The sequence below is a fragment of the Homalodisca vitripennis genome, chromosome 4 (genome assembly GCF_021130785.1).
Source record: "Homalodisca vitripennis isolate AUS2020 chromosome 4, UT_GWSS_2.1, whole genome shotgun sequence".
Taxonomy (NCBI): Eukaryota; Metazoa; Arthropoda; class Insecta; order Hemiptera; family Cicadellidae; genus Homalodisca; species Homalodisca vitripennis.
In genome coordinates, this window is record NC_060210.1 from 100,725,117 (window position 1) to 100,739,865 (window position 14,749).

Below are 14,749 nucleotides of genomic sequence, written 5' to 3' on the forward strand. Positions count from 1 at the left end.
CACTCGTTTGCGCCTCGACGCCTGTTTCCTCGTTGGTGCAGTCTGCCGTGACGTCCGTACCGTCCAGCAGCACTGAGCTTTCTGCGTCTGCCGCCTGCGTTTCGGTCCCTGTTGCCCCGTTGGAGCAGGATGCCGTGACCCCAGTTGCCTCTACTGGCTCTGCGTGGTGTTTGTCGGCAATGGAGGTGGCCGACCTGATTGTTGAAAATCAACAACTTAAACATCGTTTGCTGCGCTTGAAGAACAATACAAGCACGTCCTTGACCACTCTATTGAGTCGGACACTCGTCTTCTGCACTATACCAACCAAGTGTTCGTGGCGGCCACATCGTTGGTTGAGTCGCCCGTGCGCGCTTCCGTGGCTGACTGCGCCGTGCAGTGCGACCCATCACCTCGCGCTTCCGTGGCAGACTGCGCTATGCAGTGTGAGCTGCCTACTGGCTGCAGGGATCGGCGTTGTGCGGATGCTAGGGACCTCGTGGCCTACAATTGAGGTTCTGGAGGCAGAGCTGAATAGCTTGAGGGGGAAGGGGAGTAGCGGATGTACGCGTGAACAGCCTTCTGAGTGGTCGGTGGTGAGCGACAAAAGAAGACATCTTCCGACTAAAACTGATAATAAATATCAAGTTCTTTCAAGCCTACGGCATGCATCACCTCCATCGAAATCCCCTGCAATTCACAGAACTCCCAAAGAAGATCGGAAAAACGAGAAGAAAAAAAATAACAACAAACATAAAACCAATCTGCCTCTTTCTTCAATCTTTATTGAAGGGGACAACCACGTCCGTGGTTTGGTTGGCCATGTGCGGCGGAGGGTGGCCCGGAGGACGAGGGTGGATGGCTTCTGTAACCCTGGAGCGAAGCTGCTGGATGCGACGTCCGATGTGCCTCCACCTGGTACAGTTGGAGGAATTTAGCTGTGCTCGTAGGGCCCTAATACTACCCTTTCAACAAGTAAACGCTACCTGTGTGGTGGGTTGCGTTTACGTGCCAGCCGCTGAGATGAAGGCGCAACAATCGCTTTAACGACTTTAAACTAACGATTTCGATTTGTAGATTAGTATTCACAAATACGTTATTTTCAAAAACACGTTAAACAACACTATAACAACGGAATCACAAGGATAAGTCCTATTATTGCTATTATTTGGTATTATCTTATTATTTAATTCCACCACAATCAGCACTGTCATAAAACAGACTGATTTTAGCGAGTGTGGTGGGTTATTTGGGCCAATACGACTCCTGAAAGGAGGGTTTTATCCATGAGTCACAGGCTACCCCGCCACCCCTCCCGCCTATCACCACACACTCAAGGTCACGCGCGCAGCTAAAGTCCTCGAACTTAAGCTGTTGTGTTATCGTAGCCGGGACCAATGATGTCGCCTCCGGTCAGCAATGCAATGTCTACCGACACCTTGAACAGCGCATTGTGACTAGGCTACTGACCTCCAGCGTTGTCGTTTCCACCCTGCCTCACAGACACGACTTGCCACCGTGTCATCAAATTATTCAAGAGGTCGAACTATTAAACGCATATATTGAGGAACTATGCGCAAGATACCGTGGGGCGGTGGTGTTGGACTTCAACCATATCAGCAGAAGTGCCTTCACGTCTCATGGGATGCACTTGAAGCAGAGCAGCAAGCACCTTCTGGCGGACCTGCTGATTGATTGTGTGCAGAAGTTGAATCGCGCCAATCCTCGAACTTCGTCCCGGATTCCTGTCACCGCTGCCAAGCCACTACCGACACGGCCACAGAGGTCTTCCACTACCCCACTGCCAACTACCTTGGAACTGCTCATCCCCACGTGCTTCCTTGTGACTTATTCGCAGAGGCAGTTAAAAGCGGATCATCGGTAAAAAGACCTGATTCACTACCCTTTATTAATGCCATGAATCAGCAAAAAAACTGTCCGCCTTTCAATTGTGTGAATCTGACATAAAAATATCAGAATCGGGGAATTAGTAACCAAAAAGTCTCAAGAAAACCCAAATTAAATTAACAAAATTCTAAATTCAATTCAAGCATTTTCTATTGTGCACCAGAACGCACAGTCTGCCACAAATAAAGTCGACGAGCTGATGCTCATGGCATAAGAGCTGCATCCTGATATATTTGTTGTTTCTGAGCATGGCTTTACTGCTGATACTGTTGCGATGTTCAGAATCAATAACTACGAATTGGCTAGCGTTTATAACCGAACTAACTACAAAGGGGGTGGCGTGGTAATCTTTGTCAAATATCACCTAAGTTACCAGCCATTAAAATGGATTATAGTAGTGATCTAAACTTTGAAGTGGCTGGGGTAAAACTTGATCAAATATCCATTGGAAAAATCACAGTAATTGGCTTATATAGATCTCCAAATGGGTGCAGCACCACATTTTTTGACAACTTTGAAACACTCCTAAATTTCTTTCATTCAAAATTATTGAAGTTCATCATCATAGGTGACTTCAACATCGACGTTCTGGACTGCGCTAACCCCCTGGCCCAGCGGCTTCGCGATATCTTATCTTCTTTCGTTCGGTTTAACATTGTCCGTGAACTCACCAACACGAGTTTCTGCCGCGTCGAGTACGGCCATCGACAACGTCATCACAAACATCCCAGACGTTTCGGTCTCTGTTCTGAACGCGGCCATTTCGGATCACTTCGCCCAGGAAGCCATAATTACCCACTCCAAACAAAAATTTGATCATCCCTCCGTGAACATAAAACGAGATTTAAAGTCTGCAAACGTTGATCTTTTCAACAATTGTATCAGGAAGGAGTCGTGGTCATTCCTGGATTCTTTCGATGGAGTGAAGTGGAGGAAGCCTTCAATGCTTCAATGGATTTTTTAAAGCGAGTAATTTTTCATTTAAATGTCACTTGCCCATTCAAAAATTTCAAAGAGCGTTTTCAAAGGAGAAGAGATACCTGGATTACTCAGGACATTCTCAAATCAAGAGAAAGGCTCAAGTTTTACCATTCGATATATGTAGGGACCGAAAACGAACAATTCAAAACTTTTTTTCGAAATTTCAAGCAAAATTATCGAAAAGAAATAAGGATGGCCAAGGCACGAGATGTCGAAACCAAACTGAGACAATCAGACAGTTTTTCAAAAAGCGCTTGGAACATTATAAAAAACAGCACAAAACAACAAAGTTTTTCCAAATTTTCAACTCCGACACTTAAAACAACAAATAAAATAATTGATGATCCGTTTGAAGTGACAAGTGAATTTAACAAATTCTTTTCAACTGTGGCTGAACCAGACGACTCATTTTCGGATAGCCCTCGCGATGATCCATTGACGAGACCGATCTCGTCTATAGTTCTTTTTCTTGTGAGTGAGGTGGAGGTGGCCCGTATCGTGCGGGATTTGAGACCGAAAGAATCCAGTGACACCAATAGCATGTATGTGTGGTTGCTCAGGGGTTGCTTCAAATACCTCTTGACTCCAATCACCCGACTGATCAATCTTTCATTTGCTCAAGTCGTATTCCCGTCGGCATTGAAGATTGCCAAAGTTATACCAATTTTCAAAAAGGACGATCCTTGCATTCCAAGCAACTATCGTCCAATTTCTATACTCCCAGTTTTCAGCAAAATTTTTGAAAAAGCTTTTCTCAAAAAATTTGAACAATTTCTTGATCGTTACGAGGTTCTATGTCCCGAACAATTTGGGTTCAGGAAAAACAAGTCGACAATCGATGCTGTAACGAATCTCATTTACAATGTTGTCAAGTGCCTAGAGAGGCGAGAGCACGTGTTAAGCATATTCCTCGACCTCTCTAAAGCTTTTGACTGTGTGCATCATGCAACACTGTTGCACCAGTTGTGGTCAAGTGGTATTCGGGGACTGCCGCACGATTGGATCTCGTCTTATTTAAAAGATAGAGAGCAGTGCGTGCAGATTGCGAGTGTCTTGTCAGACAAAGTTAAAAATGCCCTACGGTGTCCCACAGGGATCAATATTAGGGCCAGTCCTTTTTCAACGTCAACAGATTGAATTCTGCAATCCAGAATGGAAAATTAATTGATTCAATATGCTGACGACACGACTCTCTGCATCAGATCAAAATCAAAAAACGAACTTGAAATGGAGTCATTTATTGAATTGAATTCATGCATCGAATATTTCCCCAGAATCAATCTGAAAACAAACAGTTCAAAATCAAACGTCATACATTTTTGCCTTCGACAACAACAAGAGCAAGAGCTTCGACCCGCGGTGATGGTGGACGATTTCCTTCTGGAAGAAACAGACTCCATTAAGTTCCTTGGAATGTACCTTGATCGGGGGCTGACATGGGACGATCAAATTGAAAACGTTTGCTCTAAGGTTGCTTCGGGAATTTATGTCCTGCGCAATCTTGCAAAATTTTGTTCGTTGGATGTATTAAAAATGGCCTATTTCGGTCTGATACATCCACATTTGACATATGGCTTGAGATTGTGGGGAAGCTGTTCCAAATACAGATTTGAAAGAGTTTTCATATCTTAAAAGAAAGCCGTAAGAATTCTTTCAAAATTAAACCCCAGAGAGTCGTGCAAATATGCCTTTAGGGAGCTTGGATTGCTGACCCTTCCCTGTCTCTATATTCTCGAAGTGGCCTTGTACTGCCGACTTAAATGCGAGTTGATGCGGGGTAGGGATGTCCACCAATATGGGACTAGAGGCAGGAATAACTTTCGAGTCGAACAGCACAGAACGGCAGCTTTCGAACACTTACCATCTCAAGTTGGAGTCGGACTAATCAATAGGCTCCCTGAAGGCATCAAACAACTCAATGAAACAAAAAAATTCAAAACTCGACTAAAACATTTTCTTATGTCAAAGGCATTTGACTCAACTGATGAGTTCATGATGGGCCGCTGGGATGAAAATTTTTGAAATTAACAACCACGAAATCCCCGGTTCTGATACATACAAGAATCGTATTGCATTGTATGTATTTACCTTGACCAACATCATTTATCTGATGTACTTATCTACTTTATATAGTTACGTTGACGCATGCCATGCAATATTGTAATTGTTTCACGCAATAAAGAATATTATTATTATTATCACACTGCTACTTCCCATACCCTACTCGACCTTATGGTGGTCAGTGATCCTTCCGAGGTCCTCCTTTATGGGCAGCTTCCAGTCCCTGGCATCTTACATCATGACCTCATATACTGTGTTCTAAAAACTAAAACTCCTAGTGCTAAGTCTTTTTTTATAACCTACAGAGATTTTAAAAATATTGATGAATGTTCTTTTGCTTGTGATGTTGAAAATACGCCTTGGTAGTCCATTACCCACCTTGAAACAGTCGATAAAATGGTTGACAGGTTTAATTCCTTTGTTCTGGGTCTATATGATAAGCACGCTCCATTAATTACAAGGAGAGTTTCTAAGAAGCGCCCCGTCCCCTGGTTAACACCTGCTATATGCAGTCTTATGGCTCAGCGCGACTCTTTGTACCGCAGAGCTCGTAGAACTAATGACCCAGACATCCTCGCTCAGTATCGTCAGCTCCGCAATAGAGTTAAACAGGACCTTCGTAACTCTCGGCTGCGATATATTCACAGTTTGTTTCCTGATAAAAGATCCTCATCCACCGAAATGTGGCGGAATGTTAAATCTTTAGGCATGGGCAAGCAGAAAACGGATATTCACTGCAATATACCATTAAACGAACTTAATGATTTTTTTATTACTGCATCACAATCAACTAATCCAAATGCTATTGAATCATTTCTGCAAGAACTAGACAACCAACCTCCACCCATCTTCCCATATGAGAAATTCACTTTTCAACATATCCTCCAGGTTGACACTCTACGAGCTATAAAGAGGATTAAAACTAATGCCACCGGAACTGATAAAATATCTATTAAGATGCTGAAAAAGATCCTTTATGCCGTGCTTCCTGTGGTGACTGTTATATATAACAAATCTTTAACCACTGGAGTTTTTCCTGAACATTAGAAGTCTACCCTTATCCGTCCAACAAATAAAATTTCTTCTCCCACTGAAGCAAAAGATTTCAGGCCAATCAGCATTCTCCCTGCTCTTTCAAAGGGTTTGGAAAGAATAGTCCACTGTCAAATTTCAATATTCCTAAAAGAAAAGAAAATTTTGAATAAGTTTCAATCAGGATTTCGATCAAATCATAGCACTGAAACGGCGCTTCTCAGTGTTACTGATGACATTCGCCAAGCGATGGATAGAAGTCAGTGCACTATTATGGCATTGTTTGATTTCTCCAAGGCATTTGACTGTGTTATATTCGGTTTGTTGTTGAGAAAGCTGCGTGCTTTAGGATTTTCCGAGGTTAGTACTACCTGGATTAAATCTTATCTCTCGAATCGGCGGCAGTGTGAAGTGTGGCTGACACAGTATCTGACTACAGGATTCTCACTGGTGGTGTGCCGCAAGGTTCATTACTGGGACCTCTTTTATTTTTACTCTACGTAACTGACATTTGTACAGTACTTACATTCACTAGATATCACATGTATGCTGACGATTTACAAATTTACGCCCACTGTGGGGTCCGTGATATACAAACGACAATACGCAACATAAACTTGACATTCAAAAACTTGTGGAATGGACAACGAAACACGGACTGAAGCTTAACGAAAACAAAACCCAAACGATTATCATCTCTCACTCATGACTAAAGAACTATATAGACACAAATAATATGCCCAAAATTTCTGTAAATAACGTTTCTCTTCAGTACTGTGACAAAGTGAAACATTTGGGTCTAACTATGAACACAACTCTTGGGTGGTGTGATGCTGTTGTGGGCATCTGTAAGAAGGTGTTTGCTTCAGTTCACTCACTAAAGAGGATGCAGCACTTCTTGCCAGAACGTGTGAAACTTTTACTGGTAAAAAGGCTCATTTTTTCTCATTCTTCATATTGTAACTTTATAATCAATGATATGACTGTGGATCTGGCTAACAAATTGCAGCGATGTCATAACTACTGTTTACGTTTTGTATTTGATCTAAGACATGACAACCATATAACGCATATCTATATTCAAAATTCCATTCTAAAATTGGCAGATACAAGATTATTAAAAATTCTTATTTTGGTGTATTCTAGTCTTAACTCTGGAGAGCCTATATATCTGGCTGACAAATTCAAATTGATCTCTGAAACAAGCGCAAGAGAGACAAGAATGGCCTCATCAATTCTTCTTATTCCCCGCCATCGAACCTCAACTTACAACAAATCATTTGTCGTTACTGCTTGTCGAGCTTGGAGTTCCCTTCCTAACCATATTAAGTCAGAAGGGAGTCGAAACCGGTTTGCAGCCTTACTGAAAGCTAAATTGCTAGAAACGATGTCAGCGATGGGTTAGTTGGGGTAGATTTGGAGGACGGATAGGGTGCTAGTGAATGTGTGTATGAATTTATTGTATGAATGTATGTGTACTAAATTCTTAAAGATACCTTTATTATATAATTTTCTTATATTTTAACTGTAGTAGTTTTATTTTACTTAAGTTTTATATTATTATATTAAGGTTAATAGTAAGACAGGGCCTTATGGCCCTAAATTCTCCCTTTTGTATATATAATACAAATAAAGTCATTTGAATTTGAATTTAAATCTATTCAAAATCTCTCTTGGAGTAGGACTGATGATGTTTAGATCGAGAAGGACTTCCTTGTACGTCTCTCAGTCCCCTAGTCGTGCATTTGGTCCTCGACTTGCTAGTTGATCTGCTGGTTATGAAAAGTTACCCATTTAAAAATATTGTATTCAGAACGTATCAATTTATGCTAATGAGATAAAAAATACCAAAACGTAATTAAATTATGAATGGAACATTTGCCAAGTCACTCTCTAGACAAAAGGGGGGTTAAGATGAATGGTTCATTAATAGTGTTTATATTTTCTTGTACGTCTCTCAGTCCCCTAGTCGTGCATTTGGTCCTCGACTTGCTAGTTGATCTGCTGGTTATGAAAAGTTACCCATTTAAAAATATTGTATTCAGAACGTATCAATTTATGCTAATGAGATAAAGTAAATACCAAAACGTAATTAAATTATGAATGGAACATTTGCCAAGTCACTCTCTAGACAAAAGGGGGGTTAAGATGAATGGTTCAGTAATAGTGTTTATATTTTTGCTTCTCGTAGTGCCTATGAAACATTTGTAAATGAAAACCAGTTTCAATATACTTTCATACTATGTTTTAAATGCTTGAATTTCAGTATGTAGTCTGAAAAAATTCTACTGGTTAGATTAGTAGGAGTTGAGCCCTAATACCACAGTTATTTTAAAGTACTTGCGTATATGCTTGATTGTCTTACAAAAACTAAAAAAGCAATTAATGTATCAAATAACTATCAATAATCAACCACAAAACTAATTCAGAACTTACAATTAGAACGAAATACGTTACATACGACTTACAATGTAGTAATACTAACGTACTATAAGAAACGCAAAAGATTTTCAGTAGACTGTTAGGATAGAGATCGTGAAAGGCGTTCTACTCAAGAAGACATTCCGAAGGTTTAATCCCTCATTACCATTACCACTCACCTAGGCTTTGCTCGTAGTCATAAGCGCCCTCTTGGGAGCCATTGTAGTGGCGTGATACATGGCAAGATTACCTCTTTCTTTAAAGCTGTCCCTGCAGTACAGTTTTTATTTACAAATTGAGTTACTTATCATTAGTTCCTACAGTTATACTCTTTGGGTTAAAACTATTCTATGATTAAATAGCAACTTTATGAACATTTCTAGGGACAAACTTTATTTGGGTATATGTTGGAATGTCTTGCTTTTATAAAATATTATCTATGATTGTAATGACCAATTTATATATTTAAATATCTTTAGTATGTTTATACAATGTTGTGCTACTCCGAAAGTGGTTAAATTCAGAATTATTTTCTTGTTATATGTTACAAAATTCAATGTATCTATTAAATTTACTAGCCTTATAATGTTAAAACGAGGCATTAGACATTTAAATATTTTTATTAATAATTCAAGTTCAATTTTACCGAAAAATTTACATTATATTAAAAAAACAAAGCGAGATTAAACTCATATGAGTTCAGTGTGTTAAACTTGTATAAATCTGTGCTTAATTAGAATTGAGAAATGGTTTATCATTGTAATAAATAGCTATAACATGTTAAAAATTTACTACTTGTATTAAAATATAGTCATAAATATTGTTTTTATCTTCTGAGACTGTACAGTAAACTTTTTCAAAAATTATACGAGTATTTTATCTCAACATGATTGTCATTACCATGTTTGTGATAAGAGCTTTAACTTTTGTAGTTACATTTTGGATATGACTATCATTAAAACACGTTTTGGTTTAGTTCTAGAGTATTTATTCTCATCGAACATAGAACTGTTACTTCCTTCAACAATTTTACCATATAAGTATTATTTAACCTGGTTTGTAATTATGTGTTAGGTTAGTTATTGACCTGAAGAGAGATCAGATTGCAGATCTCGAAACGTAGTGTTCCTGATTTTTTGTTTCACTGAAAGATAGCAAATGTCCGGAAAATGGTAATTCATTAAATTAATATCTACGTTACAAAAACATAATGATAGCCATGTAGTAAGTGGGTCTGAATATCCTGCCTAGATAGTGACTAAGTACTATTGTAGTACTAGTAACACCGGTGTGATACAATAATTAGACCACATATCGATAGACAGTCCAACTGTGAGTCGGTTTAGTGATGTAGCAACACAATCAACCAACACACCATATTCGATTCCATTAGTATCTCACCTCTGTAATAGCGACTATAGCTACGTATGCATTATATGTACTATTTTATCTACACTGCGATGGCCTTTACATATTTATATTAAACTAGCTGTTCCCCGCGGCTTCGCACGCTTTTTGTAAGCTTTGCTCGTGTATGAGCACTTCTGGTTCAAGTGAATTATATTGTCAACGCCGATGTAGAGTTTACCTTGTTGACACTATCAAGAAAATCTGCCAAAAGTGTATGTTTATAGCCATTGTACACATACATGTACTTAATAATAAAGTGGTCTAACATTCAAGCTATAAGGCCAAACAGAAATTCATTTGAAAGACAAATATCCATAAAAACTTAGCGCCTTCACATAGTGTGTGGTTATTATACACAACTATCTCGTAATTGTAGTTTACAATGTGCAGGCGCTTTGATAAATTATATATTTTGCAGCGCCTCCTGGTGGTGAGTTACATCAATGGGCAGAGCATATAAACCTTCTACGTGGAAAAATACATATACATAAAAATTTTCATAATGATCGGTCAAATAGTTTCTGAATCTATAAAGGACAAACACACAAACATTTATATATATATATATATATATATATATATATATATATATATATATATATATAATCTATATATATATATATATAATCTATATATATATATAATCTATATATATATATATATAATCTATATATATATATATAATCTATATATATATATATATAATCTATATATATATAATATATATATATATATATATATATATAGATTAAAGTTTTGACAAATTTGATGTTTTATCTGGTCGTGGGATGCGATGGATATTATATTTAGCCATCCATATTCTCGTATAACACTCATGCTTGAGTGACTTAGTGACATTTAACGAGCAAAGTTTGATTTCATTGTTGACGTAATTGGCAATCTGAATTGTCGGAAAACACAACACAACTGACAATATTAATTAGCGCCAAACTAATTTGTGCTGTTCGACATGTACTTATCCTTTAAACACGCATCAGTACAATAACCGTGTCACGGGAGTAGAGCAGATAAAATTAAAATGTCATACATGAGGTGTTGAATTTTATGTAGCTATTAATAGTGTTTTAGGAATGTATCCAACATTGTAATATGTCTTTCGTCGAACCAATGAACTTTAAACAATCAGTACCACAGTTACCATAGTAGAGAGACTGCTGTTTCTATATTTTACGAGAATGTTACTTCATTTCTGCGCAACAGGATCTTTATGGACATTTTCTATTGTTGAGACGCCGGGAACTGGCCCGGTCGCTGGCCAACCAAGCCAAATATATATCTTCAATTTTCAGCGTAATGACCAAGATGTGAAGTAGCAAGACGGTTTTCCTTATTTAAGTATAATATTTACAATGTTCTCTTGTTTCAACCAAAAATGATTATCTGTTCATAAATCTAAATACTCCTTTCTGCCTTAACTAGAAGAAGTAAGTGAATTTTGTGACAGTTGAAATATTAATTCCCATGCAATTTGCATGTACTCAATATCTGGGAAATCGTTCGAAATACAAATATGTCTACATCAAAACGTTTATGAAACGCTATAAAAATTTCAGAACGTGTTTACATTTTTCTTTATGTTTATAAATAACGGTTTAATTAAACGCCCTCTGTATTGAATTAAATTGGTGTCACATGCTGGTCTAGAAGCATAGTCAAGGTAATAAAGGTAAATTTTTATTACCAATTTTGAACTTTTCAGTAGGTAGTCCTATCACCAGTTCATGGTTAAAGAAAAGATCTTACAAGTTTTACATAAAATGAATATCTTGAAGTTTATTAGAAATGTCCAGAACAATTTTTCTATATGTTAAAGTATTACGGCATTGTATTTTTTAAATTTAAACGGCGGCCATATTGAAAGAAATTGCGTACCTGGCTGGTCTATACAGTTAGCCGAGACTTTTACCAAAATCAATTATTATACCACGTTTCAACTTGATTGGGTTTTTTATGACGTTTTCGGCAAATGCTACATTGAGGGTGATTACAATAGTCTGATTGCACACAAAATCTACCTAAAACAATTTGAGAGAATTTCAATTTCTCAAATAAGATATTTTAGATAACCTTAATAAATCGTTAAAAATTGTACGATAACTGTTTAGTTCAAATGAAAACTATTTTAAAGATCATTATTATAACCGATATAACAAATCTAGATCCCATAAATTCATGTTGTAACGCATCTTCAGATTCATATCGCATGAGCTGTCTCACACCGCCTAAAGTCACATTAACTAAGCCTGAATATTTCCACAATAATAAAATAAGAAATTAGATCTAATTACCATAACATAGGAAGGTACTGTTTTGCAGCAACTAGAGGAATAAGGACCAATTACAACAAATATTACATGAACACCACATTACAAGATGCCCATTTACATCAATCACGCACAGCACACTCTGTGTACGTTCGTACGAATGCGAAGACTTTAGCGTTATGATGGATATTCATTACTGTACGGTTAATATATATTTTGTATCGTATTTATTCTTTAGAGTACCTAGTTTATATGTACATGTTACATTATTAAAAACACAATTTTGTAATATACCATTTGTTTGTTTAATGTAATGCTACTATTTCGGTAACACACTTAACGTTGCTTCACCATTTGAAATAATGTTTAGTCTCTACAAATTCATAAACTCAAATCGTCCAAATTTCATATATAAATGTAAAACATTCTTGTTTAGTCATGTAAATATATATTATTTGGAATTGATAAGTTGGGTATAATATTCGTACCTGCAAATTGAAGATTTGCATTGTGGAAACAGCTTCTTCAGTTTCCGGAGATAAAATTTAAAGTGTCCTTGTTCAGGACTCGGTGGTCTTCAATAAAGGGTGGAGAGTACGAGAAATGGTGAGGAAGAGTTAGCCCGGGGGAATGTTACAGAGCCGTTTGTTTGGTTCAAAGTTTACCCATAAATTTGCAAGTTTCCTCAATATCTCCTCATATCACAAGTCGAGTAGATTCTACTTTTTCTAACGAGATAGTGCACACTAGCTCTATAGGTGACTGCAGAAAGTATTAAATTTGCTGCTGTCATTAATTTGCTTAACTGAATGAAAACGTGATAAATATTATGTGAGAATATACTTTTATAAAATTTAACTGAATTTAGATAAGTGAATATTGTTAGTACTAATTGTTGTTTAAATAATTTGGTCTTTTTATCAAAGATAATAGTGATTATATATTGTAACAGCATTATAACCAATATTGACAAAACATGATTCTAATTGAATCAACTAGTCTGAAAATATATTAGCAATTAATTTATTTTAGTTCGTTAACTTATAAATACACTAATCTCATTTTTTAATTAAAGTTATTTTATTATGTGATATTAAGATATTTGATATTTAGTATTTTTTGGTACCTAATATTTTACAATTATAATTAGTAGACGGGTTGAAGTTAAGGCAGAAACCACAAATTATAAATGTATTTAGCAAGCGAGAAGGAGGATCATCTAAAGAATTAAACGCTTCGTTAACAGCGTAATAGAGTTTATTTTTTCCAGTAGAAAAACTGAAATTTCCCAGCCAAAGTTTTAAGTCAATAGACCGAGTCATGTAGTAATCAAACTTTGAATGTTTCACTCTCTCAAGAGACCTCATCTTGACAACCTAACTAAAGTATTTTATGAACTATGCAAAGGCAATATTTATTTAGGGATTTAATCTGATTGATCTGATCTCTTTGAACTGCGTTTTTCCTGTCTTGAAATATGCAGACTACAACTAGCTTTAATTACTTTATTTCGACGCAATAAAAGTTTGATTACTCGTTTACAACGGTTCCTATTTTAGAATAGATTTATTTTGTTCAGTAACTGAGTATGAAACTTTCTATATTACTACAAAAGCAAAAATTTGTATAATTTTTAACGACAGGGTGGAAAATAGTCCCGCACGAGCTTACTAATTCCCGAAAAATTACAAGTAATGCAATAAAACTTCATACATCACTACTGCACCTATAAATCTACTTTATGAAATAACTACCATTTTTTTCATGTCAGGAGATGGCCAGCAAGGCGTCAGAAGAAAATGTTAAATGAGAGGATAAGGCGAATAGTACATCAACGTTTTGTTTCAATGAACGATGGCAGATGTGCTGAAAAATCCTGTTTCGTCCATAGATTAAACTTAGTAAATGAATACTGGACTTAATAAATAGTTTTAAGGTAGTTACTGACTCTTCGAATCCAAAGGAGAATGGTCTACAATGAATTGGGTAGTAAATTTTCAAGTAATCATAGCTCAAGACGTACATTCTTTTAAAGTGTAATGTAAAATGTACATCAAGTAAAGTGTAAAGACCTACCTAAAAATAAGAACTTTATATTATAATAACTGATAACAGGTTTTTTCCTTCATCATTCATCTCTGCTAAACAACTCCTTCATAAAGATGTACATCTTGAACTATGCTTTCGTTAATTTTTTCTTATTCTTTTTGTAATCTTCCTTGTTGTGAATACAGCTATAATGTCGATCCAAGACGCTGACGCCATGGTGTCAGTGTGTAAAAGTCTATATTTTGTTTAATTTAACATCTAAAAGTTGTGCTTGAACATTTTATTTAGTACAATTGAACTTGTAAGTAAACTTTGCCATACCGAGTATTTATTACTACGACGTCAGAGATCTCCAACTCCATGTTTTTTGCCCATTCGGTACAGATTATCTAGGTCTTAAACAATTTATACGTGATTGATAAAGATATTGTAATTGTACAATATCCAATGCCATGCTTAATTCTAAATTTTATTGCTTTAAATCACATTAAACGTTAAAAATTTAAGATAAACATCTTGTATAACAGAAACTTCTTAGAGAAATTAGAAAGATTTTAGTTTGATACAACTAGTAAAGGGTACTATTTGAAATATGGGTGATCATTATTAGTTGTATCAAATTG